We start from the raw sequence: 14,792 nt of genomic DNA, 5'->3' as shown, positions 1-14,792 counted from the left end.
CTGACTTGGTTTTCAGCTCAAGTCATGATCTCAGGGTTGTGAAATCAAGCCATGTGTAAGGCTCCACACTCAGCTAGAGTCTGCCTGAGTTTCTCTCTTGCTCTCCCACTGCTCCTCACCCCTCATGCACTCTCTTTCAATTAAATAAATACTACAAAAAAGAGAAAGAAACCACAAGGAAGAACATAATAAAGAAAAAAGCAGGAAATAATAACTAGAAAACAGTAGATAAAATAAAATAAAGCTAGAGAATCAATAAGACTATCTCAAGCAGTACAAGAATTCTGAAAATCAATATACAAAAATTAATCTTTCTTTTAAAATAAGGGGCGCCTGGGTGGCTCAGTGGTTTAAGCTGCTGCCTTCAGCTCAGGTCATGATCTCAGGGTCCTGGGATCGAGTCCCGCATCGGGCTCTCTGCTTGGCAGGGAGCCTGCTTCCTCCTCTCTCTCTCTCTCTGCCTGCCTCTCTCCCTACTTGTGATCTCTATCTGTCAAATAAATTTCTTTATTTCTTTATTATTTATTTAATTTAGAGAGAGAACACATGTGCATGACTGGGGAGAGGAGCAGAAGGGGATGGAGAGAAAATCTCAAGCAGACTCCGCACTGAACATGGAGTCCTAACATGGGGCTGCATTTCATGACCCCAAGACCATGACCTGAACTGTAACCAAGAGCCAGACACTTAACTGACTGAGCCACCCAGGTGCCCCTTAATAGTTATCATACACACGATAATCAACTAGGGGGTAACATTGTAGTAAAAAGAACTATTTTCAAAAGCAACAATGAAGATAAAACAGAGTTTTAAACATAAAAGATGAAACCAGATGACCAGACAAGGACTAGATGAAAACATGGGTGAATGTTTTATAACAGTTGCTTTACAACTGTCTTAAAATCAAGATGTAATATTTGAAAAATGATTCATTTGACTACATAAAAATAAAAACATTTACTTGACCAAAACCACCATGAGCAAAGTTAAAAGATAAATGACCAACAAGCAAAAAATATTTGTCATTTACATCACAGATAAAGGAGGAATATCTCTAATACACAAAGAACTTCTAAGAATCTGAGGAAAGAAGACAAAAAGACATCCTATGGAAAATTTGGCAGAAGACATGGCCACACAACTTATCCACACATAAGATACCAAAATGACAATTAAACATGTGAAAATATGTTTAACAATCATAATAAAAGAAATAAAATGAACTTTAGAATTGTGTGTTAAGGAATAAACAATTTTATGTGTGGTTAATTGATTTTCCACAAAGGTGCCAAAATAATGTGATGGGGAAAGAAAGTCTTCTCAAGGAATAGTTCTAGGACAAATGGATATCCACATGCAAAAGAATGAAGTTAGACTTCTGCCTCACATCATATATAAAGATTAAACTAAAAATGAACCAGACCTGAATGCAAGAACTAAAACCACAAAACTCTTAGAAGAAAATATACGGGTGAATCCTTATGATCCAGGGTGAGACAATGATTTAAGTATAAGGCCAAAAGCACAAACCAAAAAAGAAAAAAATAGATACACTGGATTTCTAGTTCTGGTGAAGGGGTGACATTTTCATTCAAAACAGATTCCTGGATGTTTGCTGATACTGAAGGCAAGAAGCAGTATCACTGGGAGTTTTTGCTGGACTTCCAGAAGTTCATGCCAGCCTGTGTACAGAAACCAGAGGGCCTGCCTCTCACCAGGGATGTGGTTCTTGACAAAATCAACCAAACCAAATTGCCAGTGCGAACTCTGGATCCTTGGATTTTGCCTGGAGGACCAGACTTTACTCCAGCCTTTGCAGATTTTGGAAGGCAAAACCCCTGGTGGAAGAAGGTACCTTAAGTGCAAGTCCCCTACAACCCACTTAGAAACTGTCATAGACTGCATGACATCTTGTCTAATGGCAAGAAAGCAGCTTTTTTTGGTTGTAACTGAAACTTTTGTGCTGAAAACAACACCATCCAAGAAAGTGAAAGGACAACACACAGATGGGAGAAAATATGTGCAAATATATATGTGATAAAGGTTTAATATCCACAATATATAAAGAAATACTACAACTCAATAACAAAAAGACAACACAATAAAAATGTCAAAGATTTCACACTTGAATAGATTTTATTTCAATAGAAATTTCTCCAAAGAAGACATATGGGGGGCAACAGCACATGAAAAATGACAATGTCATTAGTTGTTAGAGAAATATAAATCAAAACCACAATGAGATACCATTTCACATCTACTAGACTGGCTAAAATAAAAAAGACAGTAACAAGTATTGGTAAGGATCTGGAGAAAATGAACCCTCATACATTATTGTAGCAATGCAAAATGGTGCAGGTTCTTTGGAAAATTCTGGTAGTTCCTCAAAAAGTTGAACATATCATTATCATATGACCCAACAATTCCTCTCCTAGGTATATACTCAAGACAACTGAAAAGATGCATCCACACGAAAACTTCTACATGAATGTTCACAGCAACTTTATTCATAATAACCCACAGTAGAAAGAACTTAAATGTCCATGAACTGATGAAGGAATAAATAAAACATGATATATCCATATATCAGTAGAACACTATACAGCCATATAAAAGAAACATATGCTGTATAGTACAACATGAATGAACCTTGAAGATACCCTAAGTGAAAAAAGCCAGTCAAAAAGACCACCTATTGTATGATTCCTTTATTTGAAATGTATAGAATAAGTAAATCTCTAGAGACAGACAGTAGATTAGTGGTTGCCTAGGACTTAGGGAAGGGAAGACGTGACTTCTAATGGACATGAGTTTTCTTTTGGGGGGTGATGAAAGCATTCTAAAGTCAGATTATGATGATGATTACGCAACTCTGTAAAGCTACTATTAAACGTTGAGTTCTATCTTTTACATGGGTGAATATTATGATATACAGTTGACCCTTGACCAGCATGGGAGTTAAAGGCGCTGATCCCTATGTGGTCAAAAATCCACTTATAACTTTTGACTTCCCCAAAACTTAACTACTAATAGCCTACTGTTGACAACAAGATTTACTGATAACATAAGCAGTCTATTAACAAGTATTTTTTATGTAATGCCTACTGTATTCTTACAATAAAACAAGAGAAAAAATATTATTAAGAAAATATAAAATTTAGGAAGGGACACCTAGCTGTTTCCATTGGTGGCGCATGCGACCCTTGATCTCAGGGCTGCAAGTCTAAGTCCCATATTGGGTGTAGAGATTACTTAAAAAAAAGGGTTTGTGGAAACAGACACTCTCGTATGTTGTTGGTGGGAATGCAAAACAGTTCAACCACTGTAGAAGAGAATACAGCCATATCTAACAATATCCCATATGCCCTTCCTCTAGAACCCAACACACACACTCTTGGCGGTTTTTGCTGAAGACCTACCTCCAAGAGTAGTGAAATACGTGCACGGAAAGTTTACCATTGCCACATTATTTGTAACTGCAAAATACGTAAAATGATCTAAATGTCTACACACAGGAGATAAGTAGAGCAAACTATGGAACATACAGTGGGTTCCCAGCAGCTGCAAAAAAGAATGAGAACAATCTTGTGAATTGATACGGAGTGCTTTTCAAACAACACTGTTCAGTGGGAAAAACAAAATGCATATACAGGAAGAGGATACATAAGAGAAAGGACATATATCTGGTTATCTTTACTAAAACAAAACAAAACAAAACAAAACCCCACAGAGACAACACAACAGAAAGGAGGGAAGTTGGCTATCTAGAATACACTGGGCTGGGTTGCCTGGGTGGCTCAGTCGGTTTAGTGGCTGCCTTCAGCTCGGGTTGTGATCCCGGGGTCTCAAGATGGAGTCCTACATGGGGCTCCTTGCTCAGCAGGGAGCCTGCTTCTCTCTCTGTCTCTATCGCCTCTCTGCCTACTTTTGCTTTCTCTCTGCCAAAAATAAATAAATAAACAAAATCTTTAGAATACATGGGGAATGAAGTAGAAGGGATATGGAAAGAGTGACTTTCTTTCACTATTCTTTTTGTGTGGTTTTTCTTTGGGAAGCAAATTAATGTCTTATATACTCAACGAATGACATTAAGTAGACAAGAATGAGGAGACCACAAACACCTAAAACTGAAAGCAAACCAAAACAAATGAACGCAGTAGCATTTCCAATGAATAATAAAATCACACAAAAAGGAAGAGAAGAACTGATTCAGGTGACTTATGTATACACCATTTGTGTATTTGTCCTCAGTTTTGGTCAAGGCTGGGTTTGTGGAAGAAATTGCAAACAAATCCTAAATTCTTTTTTTATTAGATTTGATTTGAATACCAATATGAGCAAAATAATTCAGAAACTGTCTTATATTATTTTTTTTAAAGATTTTATTTATTTATTTGACAGATAGAGATCACAAGTAGGCTGAGAGGCAGGCAGAGAGAGAGAGAGAGGAGGAAGCAGGCTCCCTGCTGAGCAGAGAGCCTGATGTGGGACTCCATCCCAGGACCCTGGGATCATGATCTGAGCCGAAGGCAGAGGCTTTAACCCACTGAGCCACGGAGGCGTCCCTATATTATTTTTTAAAATATTTTATTTATTTGTTTGACAGAGATCACAAGTAGGCAGAGAGGCAGGCAGAGAGAGAGGAGGAAGCAGACTCCCCGCAGAGCAGAGAGCCCGATGTGGGGCTTGATCCCCGGACCCTGGGATCATGACCTGAGCTGAAGGCAGAGGCTTTAACCCACTGAGCCACCCAGGCGCCCCAGAAACTGTCTTATATTATAAGATTGAGCAAATGAGTAGATATTTTGATATTGTTGGAGCCATTGTTCTCATTGTGGATAAAGAGAGATAAAATCAGGATGGGGAAAACAGAATAGGATTGAAAGTGTCAGTACAAGATCATGATTTCTAAAATAGGTATAAGAATGTGTATGTGGGGGGTGCCTGGGTGGCTCAGTGGGTTAAAGCCTCTGCCTTCAGCTCAGGTCATGATCCCAGGGTCCGGGGATCAAGCCCCACATCGGGCTCTCTGCTCTGCGGGGAGTCTGCTTCCTCCTCTCTCTCTGCCTGCCTCTCTGCCTACTTGTGATCTCTGTCAAATAAATAAATAAAATCTAAAAAAAAAAAAAAAAGAATGTGTAGGGGCGCCTGGGTGGCTCAGTTGGTTAAACGTCTGCCTTCAGTTCAGGTCATGATCTCAGGGTCCTGGGATTGAGCCCTGCATCAAGCTCCTTGCTCAATGGGGAGTCTGCTTCTCCCTTTCCCTCGGCCCCCCCATACTGCCACCCCCAGCTTGTGTGCTCTCTCTTGTTCACTCTCTCTCAAATAAGTAAATAAATAAAATCTTTAAAAAAGAATCTGTATACATGTATTTTGTACTATTCATAGTTCTCCAGGAAAAAAAAATACATCTGATACCTGATTATCTGCCTATATCTACATATAATCATTATGAAGAATTGGCTCATGTGATTATGGAGGCTGAGAAGTCCCTCCATCTATGGTCTGTAAGATGGAGACTCAGGAAAGCTGATGGTATAACTCAGTTCAAGTTCAAAAGCCTGGAACACAGAAGCGCTGATGGTGTAAATCCCAGTCTGAAGGCCAGAGAAGTGAGATGAGCTGTCCCAGTGAGGCGACAAAGGGGGCAAATTCCTCCTTCCACTGCGTTTTGTGCTATTGAGGCTGTTAGTGGATTTATGGTGTCTGCCCACACCGCAGAGGGTCATCTCCATCACTGAGTCCACTGATTCAAATGTTAATTACATCCAGATACACCCTTCACAGACACCCCCAGAAACTGGGGCCCCTGGGTGGCTCAGTCATTAAGCGTCTGCCTTCAACTCAGGTCCTGATCCCAGGGTTCTGGGATCGAACCCCACATCCGGCTCCCTGCTTGGCGGGAACCCTCCTTCTCCCACTCCCACTTGTGCCTCCCCCTGCTTGTGTTCTCTCTCTCGCTGTGTCTCTCTCTGTCAAATAAATAAATAAAATCTTAACAACAAAAAAAGGAAGAATGTTTAATTTGGTCATCCGGTGACCAGTCAAACTGACACATAAAGTTAACCATCACGTATGTTTACATATGTATGTTTATATGTATATGCATATAAGATGTTTTACAAGTTTGTGTACATGTGATTATGTATGTGTATGTGGCTAGAAGCAAAATAGTTATTAGCATGTCTCATACACAGATCTTTGGCTCTAATACCATTCCACACTACCAGGAAGCAGGACTCCTTGCAGAATGAGGTGTTCAAGGGCTGAAGGAGAAAAAGTACAAAGTGAGCTCAAAACATTTTGTTTGGCTACAAGATTAAAAAGTGCCAAAAAAGGAATGACGGAGACATGTCACAAGAACACAACAGCCAACCTGAAGGGGCTGTCATTGGCCAAGTCTAGGACAATTGGAGCACCAAAATAATTCAGGAAAATAATGAATTATAAATCCTTGAAAATAATAGAAATCCATTAATAAATACACATAAGATATAGATAAAGAGATGAGACATGGAGTGGGCTCTTGCTTATAACAGAGTGTGGCATACTGACTGGTGAATATGAAGGAGGTGTCGGAGCTGGCAAGTCATCAGGGTTCAAGTGCAATGATAGCAATGGATGAGTGTTTGTGTACCCCCCAAATTCATATGTCAGAGCTCCAAGGCGATGGTCTTTTGAAGTAGGACTGTTGGGAAGTAACTAGGTCATGCAAGTGAAGTCCCCATGATGGGGCTAGTGTCCTTATTAGAAGAGGAAGAGAAGTAGCCCTCTCTCTGTGTCTGTCAGCTGAGGATACGAAGAGAAGATAGCCATGTGCAAACCAGGAAGTGGGTCTTCACTGGAACCTGACCATGCTTGCGTCAGATCTCAGACATCCAGCCTCCAGAACTGTGAGAAAGAAATGTATCTGGTATTTGTTATAGCAGCCTGAGCTAAGACAACAGCATAGATTGGTTCAGGCAAAAATCATCAGTGGATGCTAAATATGTGCAGAAAAATTTGATAAAGAGCTGGACATTTGCACTGTCTTAAAATATCACCCCACCGATTGCTTACTCATTGCAAGTGAAGAAACAGTAATGATACAGAAGTAAAAAAAACACACACACACGATCCCTCGACCAACTGATTAAATGGACATCATGTGCCTCCACATGGGATTGTCTGAGAATGACAAGATCATTTCTGTGGTACTCTAACTGGAGACATATAGCCTGAACGGAATTATAAGAAAGTACTCAACACAAAAGAAAGACATTCTATAATAAAAAGAAGGGAGAGATTGTATTTTTTTAAAATGTCAATGTCATTACAGTCCAAGAACAGGTAAAAAACTGTTGCAGATTATAGAAAACTAAAGAGACATGATTCTATATAGAGGACATTATTGACTCAATTGATAAAATTGGAATATGAGTAGTAGAGTAGGTAGAAATATTGTATCAATGTGAAATTTCCTACAGTTTATGATTGCTCTGTGGCTATGAAAGAGAATGTTCTTATTCTTAAGGAAATCACACTGATGGATTTAGGGATGAAAAGATATGATACAGATGTATCAGAATGTATGTATGATGCAAATATTTCAGAAAAAAATTATATCGAAGGAGAGCAAATGACAAAGCAAATGGGACAAAATGTTAATGACTAGCATATCCTGATAAAGATGTTCTTTGGACTGTTGCAATTTTTTGATATGTTTGAAATTATTTCCAAGTAAGTTATGCATTCCCACAGGTCTTCAGTTCCATAGAGGCTTGCTAATACCAGTCAGGGTCAACTGGACTTTGTTCCAGGTGGAGGGTAGAGTCAAGGCCAGCCGCAGATGTGGGTCATTGCCCTTGGAGCCATATGTTAGGGTATGTTATTCTCATGGCTAAGGCAGTGGTGCAAGAAGGCACCACTGCCCAAACACAGGTTGAGATCTCGGCTTGTGGCACATCTGCCAACATCCCTTTGGCCAAGGCAAGTTACATGGCCAAGCCTAAAGTCAAGTGGTGGAGAAATCCACTCTGTCCCTAGTGAGAGAAAGTGAGAAACGCCAGGCGAAAGGAGTGGGTACAGGGAGGGGTGGACACTTGGGGCCAAAAATAATTTAAACTTTCACAGGTGGCCAACATGAATACGTGGTCACTAGTTAGAAAAATACTTGTTAAAGTATAGCAAGCCAGGATGCTAATTAGTAGGGATGAAAATACTGCTTTTTCCTATGATTTCACCTCTGAAAAGGGCAACTTGGCAGCTAACAAGTAGCAAAGAGAGAGCCTGATTGCTTCAGCCTGCTTTACTGACACATCATCGCTACTTGTGGAGGCTTCCCTAGTTTAAGTACCTGACTTTTATCTTTTCATCAAGGAAGAAAGCATAGGGACATGACAAGGAATAGATGCCTACAGTGGAACGCCACACATTCATCTACGTCTGGAAAGACAACTATTGCTTATTCGTGCCAGAGTCTCCTAGGGTTGCAGGTGGGATCTTTCAAGAGACCCAGTTCAGAAAGTTGCTTGTTAAGCAAATAATCCGAGCAAATGGAGCTGGGTCTTCCTAAGGAATGTTTCTCTTACTTTATGGCTTCTCTTTCTCAAGCCTGCAAATAAGCAGATGTTCTTTTCTCTGGATAACTCTACTAATCCTGAAAACCGCAGTGTTCTCTCTATGTTGAAGAGACCCCACAAAGCCTTGCCCTCCAACAGTATTCTGGACCCCCATACAGAATACTGTATTATAGAGACAACAGACTTTTTGCGACAGCTGAAGGAAGGTTAGATTTTGGTTTGTGGACTTTGTGCTTGCCCAGTATTCATTCATCCTTCCTCCAGTAACAGTGCACGGAATTCCCTTTGAAGACCCAATTTCCCCGACTCATGACTCAATCCATATGGTTCTCATGGAGCTCATTCCATTCCCTACTCCGGGGTGGTCCTGACACCCAGACTTGAGCCAATCAGTGTATTCCAAACCCATGATTGATTTATAAAGGGCGTATGATTCACTTTGGGAGACAACCATAGTCTAGAATAGTCATAGATCCAGGGCTTTTTTTTTTTTTTTTTCCAACAACTGTTTCATAGAAGAAAGAATCTCCCTTTTTTTTCTGAACATGCCTGTGGGATGAAGTCAACTTGGAGCTGCTTGGAGTCCCCATTAAGGGAAAAATTGGGACCACTTCCCAATAGGGGAGAGTCTATCCAAGAAGGAAGCCAACATAGAGGGAAATACAGTGGAAAAGAGAAGAAAAAACTAAATCCTGAAAATCATCTGACTTGGATCAAGTGATGCCTAAATTTACTCCTGAGAACTTACAGTTCTGTTAGTCAATACATTTTAATTGTATTCCCCTGTATATTTCATTCCCTGTAAATCTGTTTTAGTGGGGTTTCTCTTGCTTGAGAGGAGGAGCAGGTTTGATTTGTCTATGTCTTCCAAGCACCTCAAGCAATCCCTGGCACACTTGGGAAGAACCTTCCTTGCATGCCAACTTAAAGGGCTTAGACTCTCCTGGGCAGGTGAGGAGTAAGAGAAGCAGCAGAACTACAAGAGGCATTTTGTATATCTGAGCTTTGGTCGGGGGGTGCCGGGGGTAGCAGAGCTTGGTGTTTTTACTACATTCAAAAGCAAGCAGTACCAGTACCAGTACCAGTAGGGAACACAGTACCATTACCTCATAACCCCCTAGCTGAAATCACGCACCCTCTGACCACAAGAGGCAGAGCCCTAACTGAGTTACATGCTCTGTCCATAGGCATGTGAGGCTTAGGGCTTCTGTTCGGTAATTCCCCATCAAACACCTCCCCCTCGCCGTACCTGGACTGCTCTCAGAAGGAGACTTCTAGGTATCACAAGGCAGGTGAGTCCACATTCAGAGCAGGCATAAAGAACTTCATTCCTGAAGGCAACACGAGGCCCTCGTTAAAGGAATACGCTAGCTGTGGGTGATTAAAAGCTAATTGAAATAGGCATCCTGTGAATGGCTACCAGAACCCAGGCAAGAGAACACTGTTAAATGTCTTCCAATTGTTTTATGGTGAAGTGCCCATACTCCCTTCTCTTCCAGAAAGTCCTATGGCAGAAGTCCTATGGTCTTCCTCTATTTCCCATTCTTCTAGGACACTCTCGTAGCCTCTCAGTTACAACATGTATTATGGTAGGACTGTAAAGTTTGTATTCTCTTGTAGATGTGAACCTTGAAGGCAGGGACAGTCTTATTAATGTTTATGTTCCCTGCTCTCCCACACCCCTCACAGTACCCGTTTGGTGAACCAAATTGGTGAAATTCAATCTCTTAATAAGCCTGATGCAAAAAAGTGATTGAAGATACACACATTCTCCCTGACTAGTTATGTATATTCAGACTCTTCTGAGACCACGGACAGAAAGTCAAACCAACCTAAGCAAAACAAAAAAATCAAAAACAAAAACCCAATCATCTGGGGTGCCCGGGTGACTCAGTTGGTGAAGGGTCTGACTTCAGCTCCTATCAGGATCTCTGGGTCCTGGAATGGAGTCCCCATTTCAGCTCCTTGCTCAGCGGGGAGCCTGCTTCTCCCTCTGCCTGTGGCTCCCCTTGCTTGTGCTCTCATTCTGACAAAATATAAAAAATGAAATCTCAAGAAAAAAAAACCAAACACCCACTCATCCATTCTCCTTCAGGCACAGCTAGATCCAGAGTTTTAAATGGTGCCAACCAGTCTCTTTCTCTGCCTCTTTTGGCTTTCTACTTTTCTTTGCTTCGGGCTTCATTCTCAGGTAAGCTCTCCATGTGAAGCTGCCAAGCACGGTCACCAGCATCTGGAGGCTAAATTCTGCCAGTTTAGTAAACCCAGTTTATATGAGCAGCTCTTCTCAAAATCTCCACAAAGATTGAGTCTCATTGGCTTGGCCTGGGTCATGTGCCCATAACTGAGCCAGTTGTAGCCAGGAGATTGGTCTCTCCTGATTGACCAGATCTGGGTCATGTGCTCATTCTTGGCCTCAGACCTGCTGCACCCAAATCACGTGGATGGACAGTAGGGGAAAAATTGGTTCCCCGGAGGAAGATTAGGGTGGTACTACTCAAAGAAATGAAAGTAGATTGTGGGCAGCTGAGAGTTCGAATGTCTGGTCTGTAAAAGCATTTGACAGTTCGTGTGTGTGTATGTGCATGCGTGTGTGCGTGTGTAATTATATGAATTACAACAGTAACAACGATAGCTACCATCAGTTGTTTACTATGTACCAGCACTGTTCTAATCACTTTACATCTATTAGCTCATTTAATCCTTACATCAACCCTGCTATTATCTTTAATGGGTAAGAATTCAGGTCTAAACTAATTAATTACCATGCTACATTGCTTCTCATTAAGAAAACATTGGTCAGAAGCATACTGGGGTATTTGGGTCTTTTCTTCCTGTCCCACCTTTCTACCCATGGGGCCAATTCACTCAGCAGACACTGAGGGCTATAATGTCCAAGTCTTCCCCCAAATACCAGGAGACAGAGAAAAGTAACAGGACATCCCTGCCCGGAAGGATCCCAGTCTGGCCGGGGAGACAGTCACATAAACACGGGATTACCGTGCAATATGGTAAGTGTTACAGCAACATTCCCTACAAAGAATTCTCCCTTTGGTTTCCTTCCACATAAAGGGAGTTTTAAAAAATCTTATTATGCTTCAGCAGTGTTATGAAGAGAGGATCAAAGACTTCCAATTAAAATAAAAATGATTTCTGGGACGCCTGGGTGGCTCAGTTGGTTAAGCGGCTGCCTTCGGCTCAGGTCATGATCCCAGCGTCCTGGGATCGAGTCCCGCATCGGGCTCCTTGTTCGGCAGGGAGCCTGCTTTGCCCTCTGCCTCTGCCTGTGCTCTCTCTCTCTCTCTCTCTAATAAATAAATAAAATCTTTAAAAAAAATAAAAAATAAATAAAAATGATTTCTACCATGGACCTCATTGAGTGTAATTAGATCCAGAAATGGGTGATCAGATGAGGGTGGTCCTGTTCAAATAACACTTTGCAATGATGAAAATGTACACACCGTTCCCGCTGCCAGCTTCCACCATGCCAGGTCTACCCTTTCACACTTCCTCCACCACCTCTAGTCTGTGTTCTGGTTAAATTGTCCTGGGGCCCCTACACCTAACCTAATGAAAACATTAAAATTAATCCAGTATATTTTAAAGTGTGAGAAAGGCAATTTGGAGTGGTACGTTACTATGCATGAAATGATGGGAATTACTGCCTGCAAGTTACCACTTTCAGTACTCTTGCCATTCTTTTGTTTCAACTAAGTATATAATCTCACTTTGGTGTTAGCTTGTCTCTAACACCTCCTTAATACGTGCTGATGTCCTGTTAACAGAGAGCGAGAGCGAAAGAGAGAGCACATAGGCCTCAGTGTCAGAACTGTGAATAGGTAACTGACTAGACCTAGTTGGGATTCAGTGACACTGTTTGGCTTTCGTTGTGTTTACTTTTAGAGTTACCTTCTGTTTATGTCCCAGTGTAAAGCGTCCCTTCAAAGAAACATATTTAACCTTTGAGTAGATTAATTTAAAGTAAAATATTAAGTAATTGCTGGTAGGGGTGGGATGTGGACATAGTACCATTTGTGAGTGTATATTCAGCTCAAGTTTTGGAAACATGGCCCTCACCGACTGGTTCCTCTATTTTTGGCTTTTCAGATAGCTTTTAGTAATTTTTTTTTAACCCCCAGGCGGGTTTCCTTTCCCATTCTGTGCCCCTCAGACATATTGTCCAGAAGCTCTCTTATAGTTCTCTCCAGAGTTCCCTGCAGTTGTCTATAGGTCAGTCTTTCTAGCTAGACTATGCTTGTTCATTTCTCCCTGCCCAGCTCCCAGCACCAGGTCTAGCCCATGGAAGGCCCAGGATTAGGTTGCTTGATCCTGTGCTTTTATGCATGAAAATGGAACTTTCAGGACTGCCTTGTACCGGACCTAGGCTCAGCTACCTTGAGCCAAGGCATTTCTGCCCCTTGAAGTTCTCTGTCATGGATCTGTTAGAGGCAGAGAGGAGGCATTGAAGGAATTTCACCAAGGGCACACTGGGCTCTCCATTGATGTGATGGCAAGGGAACCACGCAACCCATGGTGTGTTCTTGGCTAATGTTATTGACCCACTGTTGGAGGCGAGGGGCAGACTCTCATTCTGAAGGTGACTCATCGTCTCCATAGACTGAAAGAAGGCATTTGCAAGGGCTGGCTTGGTTTCTCTTGTCCCTGTTGCCAGAGCCACTTGTTAGCCTACCCCTGGGCCTCTGTCTTTTGCGGCCACGTAGAAGGGACACTTTGGTTAATGTAGGAACATCCAGCTTTCAATGATGAGTGCTAAGAGCAGAGTGGGGAGCCCTCGTCCTGTTCATTGCGCTTATGTATGTGTGTGGGTAGGAAGAGACAGGGGTTGGGGAGGTAGGACATGAACATCCAACCTTGGTCTTGTATGAGTCCCTAGTTCTGATTCTGAATATTCGGGAATTCAGGAGTTCCCTTCCCACTCCATCCCCACCCCAAATTGTACCCCTTAGCTGAAAACTTACCCAGTATTTTCTTAAAGTGATTAAGTACTGAGTAGAAGTGCTCCCCACCATGTGACCAGAAGAATGAAGAGTTTTTAAAAGCAGGAGGTTCTCAGAAGTATTTGCTTTGACAAATAAGCCCTTTCTGCCTACACTCAGAGCGCTATCACGGTGTATCTGAGAATCTCTATGGCTCATCCTCCATGGGGTGTCTGGTTTTGATTGATAACGAACCCACTGAGAAGAATATACCTGGAAGGAGTCTCCTAATTGGCTTTGCCCTACTTGCCAGTGGCAGGAGTGATGAATCATTTGGTTTCTCAAACTTTACTTACTTAAGTTCTCGCAAGGGGCCTGCGGCCTGGGGCCCGGCCCAAAGCAGCCCACTGAAGCCTGTGTTTCTTTGAAGTCTGCAATTTTATCTTAAAAATGCAGGCAGTTTTTATATTCTACTGCATAACGTATCCTTGTTTGTTTCAATATGAAAATATATTAAATAACTGACTGATTAAGGTGCTTAAATCTCTAATCCCAACTTTTTTTTTCCTATCACCAATATTTTGAGTAAAAATGACATTCCAGAAGCAGCTTCGGGTATCTTTGAATACAGTGCTGTGGTGTGCTTTTGGGGAGTCAGCCCCAGTTGTGAAAGGAAGCCACGGGGTGATCCCAGCACTTTCCAAATAACCTCCAGAACACACACAGAGCTTCTGTACCCCCTTCTCCAGGTGGAGGGTGCTCATGAGGAGTGGAAAGGCTGGTGGCACAAAGACTATCCAACTGGGGAGCATTTGTGTGCTCATCCCTAGGGGCTGGTACTGTTAGGGACAGGTTAGCATTAAGTAGGAAGACCATGTTTCTTCACTTGGGTATAAAACTTCTCCAAGAGAATGCTTAAATTTTGCATTTTCACTTTGATGATTTTTTTTTTTTAAACGATGGAAAAGCATAGTCCAGATTATCTGAATGTTGGCTTCAACAACTGAGTTCTGTTAGCAAGTAAATTGGGGTCCCAGGCTAATACTTCCAATTCCATGGGCTAAGAACCAAGAGAAAAGAACCAAGTTTGACTTAATAGGGGCATCTGGGTGGCTCAGTCAGTTAAACGTCTGCCTTCAGCTCAGGTCATGATCCCAGGGTCCTGGGATTGAGCCCCGGATCGGCCTCCCTGATCAGTGGGGAGTCTGCTTCTCCCTCTCCCGCTGCCCTTCTCCCTCCACATGTGCTGTCTCTTGCTTTTCCTCTCAAATAAACAAATGAAATCTTTTTTAAA

This window comes from Meles meles, chromosome 3 (genome assembly GCF_922984935.1).
Source record: "Meles meles chromosome 3, mMelMel3.1 paternal haplotype, whole genome shotgun sequence".
NCBI lineage: Eukaryota > Metazoa > Chordata > Mammalia > Carnivora > Mustelidae > Meles > Meles meles.
The sequence above is the reverse complement of the archived record's forward strand: the minus strand, read 5'-3'. Positions refer to the sequence as shown.